The sequence below is a fragment of the Lygodium microphyllum genome, chromosome 23 (assembly GCF_053477565.2).
Source record: "Lygodium microphyllum isolate KBCC chromosome 23, Lygodium_microphyllum_v1.1.10, whole genome shotgun sequence".
In the NCBI taxonomy this organism is placed as follows: domain Eukaryota; kingdom Viridiplantae; phylum Streptophyta; class Polypodiopsida; order Schizaeales; family Lygodiaceae; genus Lygodium; species Lygodium microphyllum.
Window position 1 is genome coordinate 73,038,407 of NC_141157.1, and position 6,008 is coordinate 73,044,414.

Below are 6,008 nucleotides of genomic sequence, written 5' to 3' on the forward strand. Positions count from 1 at the left end.
AGTGCATTAAAGTGCTTAGTAAAAAAAATAGGCTTTCCCTCTTTATAAACAATTTGTGAATTCACAACTTTAGACAACTTTTAGACAATCAAGATGCAAGTTAATGACATTGTAGTTTTTTGTTTCAATGGGTTTGGTTGATTTTTTATAGTGAATTCTCTTTTGGTTCTCTTGCCTGTTGTGGTTCGGCTTCTTGGTTTAGACTCAATCTCATGTTTCTTCATAGAAAATTGGCTTTCTCTCATACACTATCTCTCTCACATATTCTCTCTCTCAATAGTACATGATAATAACAAAGTATCACCCTCAATAATCTTCTCTTGGTCGTGGATACTCTTCCCAAGTGTTGATAAACACGGGATCTAGAGCATGGTAGAAGCTATGGAGGATGGAAGATGAATGTACAACTCATAATGACATAGATTTAAATAGACTAACTATTACATAAGTGAATTAGGTTCCAAGATAGATTAGCTTGGACTCATAAACACATTCTTGTGTAAAATGGACAATGACACTGATAGTGACTCAAACTGATAGTTCCATTGCCTTGTTATGAGTGTCAACCAAGTACATGCCTTTATAGCCTTTTGGATAGTACCATTCTCCTCACTGTGCATATGGGATTTTGAAATCTCTTCCTAGATCTTCTAGAGCATACATATTTTCTCATATCTTCCATACAAAGCCACTTATGGGCAAGCCTCTTTTGGGCACACATTCAACCTCTATGGGCATACATTCAACCTCTATGGGCATACATCATTTGATTTCTCAACACCCCCCTCAAATGATGAGTCTCTACCCTTATTGACTTTTGCCCCCCCTACATGGTGACATGGCCTGGGAGACTAGCTCTTTGGCAGCCTAGTCGAGTTGAGGCTTGAAACTTTACATTTTTGGTAGGGGTTTTACAACATCAACTATGGGAAGACAAGATCCACTATAGGAAATAAAGATCCACTATGGGAAAAATTCTTTGTTGTCAGTAGTGGAAATTTCTTTATCTTCTTTATGCTTCTTTGGCATCCTTTACTTTTCTCGATCTTTTGGGTGTCTTTGATCTTCTTGGACTCCTTGGTCTTCATGCTCTTCATCTTTGACTTGTTCTTCATTATCTTGTGCTCTAGTCTTCTTTGTGAGGTCCTTTTGGTCTTATTTCTCAGTGAGTTTGAGATGGGTACATAGCTGTGACTTGACATGACTCATTGAACTATTACACAAATGTTGGGATACATAGCTTTTGGGATTGACTCATGGCTTGACATTACATTGGATTTTCTTCTGAGATCATACATCTCGTCCTTCATTTTGCTTACTTTGTCACTCTTTACTTTGCTTGCAGCTTCTTTGACCTTGACTTTGCTCTTCTTGTCCTTCATTTTGAGTCCCTTCCTTGTAAATCACTTGAATGCTTGCTGAAATGAGGTTGTGTTTGTTGAAGACTGAGCAATTCTCAATAGAAAAGGATCGAGTTTACCAAGGCTGGGCCACGAGGAATGGAGTTTGAATGTTAATGGCTATGGTGTTGATGCTTGAGGTCCTCAAGGCTTCAAAAACTTCAAGAACTTCCTCTCTTTGTTGATTAGATATTGCTGGAGAATAAGTAGGCCAGTGAATTAGAGTGGAAAGAAATCTAGTGAGCTTGGAGGAGTGAGAGAATAAAGTGAAAAATGAAGCTTTAGGAAGTTAGATATGGCTGCCTGTAATTAGGGTTAACACGTTCGATTGGTTTTTCTCCATTTCCAGTGCGTAGAGTGTTTGTTCTAGGGGCGAGTTTCTTGTTGAGTATGAAGCTCTTTTAGTGGGCTTCCATTGCCCTAATCTCATAGAAGCAATGGCATGCTGTGTGTGTGGCAACAACCATATGACCAAGACAAACACATTTTCAGAGAGCGAGAATGAAATCATAGAATGTTGAACCGATGAGTGGCCAATGTCATGATGCAACCTAATGAGAAGTTGCGCCCTATGCTTGGAAAGAATCCCCCAGAAGAAAGCAAGTGAAGATATGCCCTATTTTGAGAGAATCATGGGCTCTAGTCTTATTCTGGCTATGGCAGACAGGTAGAGAGAGTGTGATTCAAGTGAGGAGATGAAGTTAGATACTCAACCTGAGCTTGGACTGAGCTGGAGAGGGACTGAGAGTGAGAAGAGACTAGAGAAGTAGTGCCATGCTCAGGTGAGCTCTAATACCATGTTGATAAACATGGGATCTAGAGCATGGAAAAAGCTATGGAGGATGGATGATGAATGTATAACTCATGATGACATAGATTTAAATAGATTAATTATTACACAAGTGAATTAGGTTCCAATATAGATTAGCTTGGACTCATAAACACATTCTTGTGTAAGATGGACAATGACACTGACCGTGACTCAAACTGATAGTTCTATTGCCTTGTTATGAGTGTTAACTAAGTACATGCCTTTATAGCTTTTTGGATAGTACATTCTCCTCACTGTGCATATGGGATTCCGAACATCTCTTCCTAGAGCTTCTAGAGCATACATCTTTTCTCATATCTTCCATACAAAGCCACTTATGGGCAAGCCTCTTTTGGGCACACATTCAGCCTCTATGGGCATACATTTAGCCTCTATGGGCATACATCATTTGATTTCTCAACACTAAGAGGTTTGCTTGATATGAAGAGGCACTAGAGCCACTACAATGTCCCTTGAGAGCTCATTAGTGTCATTGTCACTTCAGTATTCAGACTTGAGTGATCAATATACATATTAGCATTAAGGCACAATTTAGGTACTGGCTTCTAATCATTATAAGAATGATTGTGCATGTATACGTAGTACCAAGCAAAATGAGCAGCCAATCTAATTGAAGGATTAGTAGATTGATAATACATTTGGGCAAAGTGCAAATAACTTTGATAAGCTTGTATAGAAGCCTTTCATTCCCCTAAAAGGATTGTCCAATTAATATGGGGACCCATCAATAAATCTTTCTAACTCCATCCTTTGTGTCTAGGTGTCAACAAATCAAAACTTGAGTGGCTATACTAACCAAGTGAGGTGGATCAAAAATAAAAGATGTGGAAGAAGGAAGAGGAACAAGCATTAAAGGGATGAAGTGATGCATATGTAAAATCATAAAAAGAAGAATGGCTTAAAGATGGAGATTCAAAAAATTTAACAAAATTTGATAAGAAAGGAGTCAAGAAAAATGCTAGAAAAGTAGAAAGGAGTGTAGTAGATGGTGGAGGACAAGGACGAGGAGGTAAAAAAACACAATCTTGAATGAACGAGCTATGAGTAAAAAGAGGAATTTGTGGATCTAATTAAGGTTGAAAAAGAAGAGGAGGAATAATATGGGGAGTCGATTGAAGTATGGACAAATAAGACTTAAATCTATGGGCCATCTGTTTATAATAAATGAGTAAAGATACTGATGGACCTAAAACAAATCGACGATTATAAGCTTCAAAGAAGAAGGTATCAAAAAAAAAATTGTGTAGAAATATGGGCTAAAAGATCCTCCCTCAATTGGTTACCATTTTGTAGAAGTGGAGAGACTTTAAATTATCAAGGATTCAAGACCACTTTGGATGAATAAGCTCGAAAAAACTCATCTATCCTTATCCCCAAATGTCGAACATAAAGGGTAGCTTGCAAAATAATATCCCCCATATACTAAGGCAAATTCTTACCCTTCGGAATCACAAGATCACCTTGAATATACATGTATGCTATCAACATGGTATTAGGTGTAACAGAGGCTTCAAATAGCATCCTAACCACTTCCAAAAAGGAGATCAATGGATCAAGCACCACTCGATCCATAATCTAGAGGATATAAATACATAGTGGACAACTTTATATAAAAGGCCAACTTTTGTTGTTGATAATGCACAAAAAAGAAGTAATATGGTGTGATATATTCCATAAATTGCTCAAAACAAGTCCACAAAAGTTCTATTTTAGATTGTAATCTCTCCATCTTAGCTTAAAATAGTGGACATAACATTGCACTATGTTGGAGAGCAACCAAGTCCGTATTTGACAAAGAAGGCACTAGAGGTATACTAGGACTTGGTGGAACAGAGCGCAACTGAGCCAACTATGCTTTCAATTTCTTGATCTGAGTATTCTGACTATCAATTATGGAGTTTTCTTGCTGTAAGTTTAGTTTTTATGCATTAATTAAGGCTTTGAACTCTTGATTTTCATGAGAAAGACGATCTCTTTTCTCAGTAACACTAGGTACCTGAGTTTTTACTTCAGTTAATTGGGATTGCAAAGAGGATAACTCTAGTTTCTAGGCTTCTAACGATTTAGTTTGTTGCTCCATTTATTTGAATATTTCTTTAGTAGAGACAAGCTCTGTAGTGGCCTTCCGTAACTTTTCCTTGGGCTGATGCACTTACTATTAGAGCTTGTATTCCACCATATATTTGCTATTGTATACCTTAGTATTTGTGTGCATGTAGGCTTGAAGGTTCAACATATGTAAAGTAGCCTTTATCTTTCATGTCAGGTTTCACCTGAAATACGAGTGCATGTCCTGGTGATCAGGTAGTTGTGTCTTTTGAAACCCTGCATAGTGCAAAAACATGGATATGTCAAGATAACACCAGATTCTTGTCGTTGATGTCTGATTCTGATAATATATGCTTGTTTCCTGAATATTGGTGTAGTCTACTTCAAGTTATTTGATTAGGAATGGCTGTGATGGTGTAAATCTGTGTGATATCTTTCAAGACAACAATTTTGCATTGATGGATATGATATGTATCTCATGTCTATGTATTTCCCTGAATATTATGTGTGTTTAATGGCTGTGAATTCATTCAAGAAGTTTCCTGCAGCAATAGGACTGTTTTGGTAAACCAATGTGTCCTGTGTTTCTGTTATGTCTATGCGGATGCATAACACTTTGGCGATCCTGCTAGTTTCGTGGGCAAAATTCTCATGATTTAGGCATCAGGCTTGGAACCAATTTTTCATGACGAAAGTTTCAAGATCTTTCAAGAATTCAAGGCGTTTTTGCATTTTCATCCATTTTTCTGCACTTCTACAAGTTGCAGGCATTAGGATATTCCTGCATAAGAAATACCTTGCAATCAAATTGTTTGAAGGAGGATATCTTGAAGTTATTGTTCTTGAAGAATTCACTCTCTTCAAAAGTTCTCAATGCTGTGGATTCGAGGCAGATTATTCAGGTTTTATCTTTCCTCTTGAAGATCTTGTTTTCAACTCATGCTGAAATTTTAGATGTGTGATTATTTTGGGAGTTTCAAGATGGAGTCATCATATCAAGATGTTAGGACGATATATTTATAGAGAAAGAAGGTTATGAAGTTCAAATATGGGAAATATTGTTTTGCAATTTTTAGGACAACATATTGTTATGAACAATTATGCTTTGTACATAAATGGGCTATAATATTCATGATAATGCATGCCTACAGCCAATTATGATGTTTGCTGTAAGGATAAATGGCATTTATAAGTTTATGGTTGTTCTTTTATTCAAAAAGTGGTATGTTGCATTATGGATATTTCAAGAGTCCTTAAACTCAGACTTGCTAGTGCAAGAACGGAGAAATCTCAAGATGTCTTGAATTTTTGGGTATAACCAGAATTGTAGGGAGTTTCAGGTTGATAACCTGAACCATAGGAAGTTTCAAGCTGATACTCTGAATTGCAGGAATTTTCAGGCTGATTACTTGAATCGCATGAGTTTCAAGTATAACCTGAAGTGCAATAGTGTCAGAGGGCTGCGAAAATGATAGGCATAACCTGAATTGCAACAAATATTGGAGATAACTTGATAAACTTGAGAAGTCTGGTCAATAATTTTCAGGAATTTTCAAGAAGTACCTATAAAGGAGTATTTCAGGCAGCCTGAATTGCTAGAATTGCAGAAGTACCCTGAGTATTATAGGCTGAAGGCCTATTACTCCATCATTGCAGAAGTTAGAAGGTTAGCTAAAAGAAAATCAAGTTCTTTTCAATATTTAGATATGCTTCATTATGGGTAAATC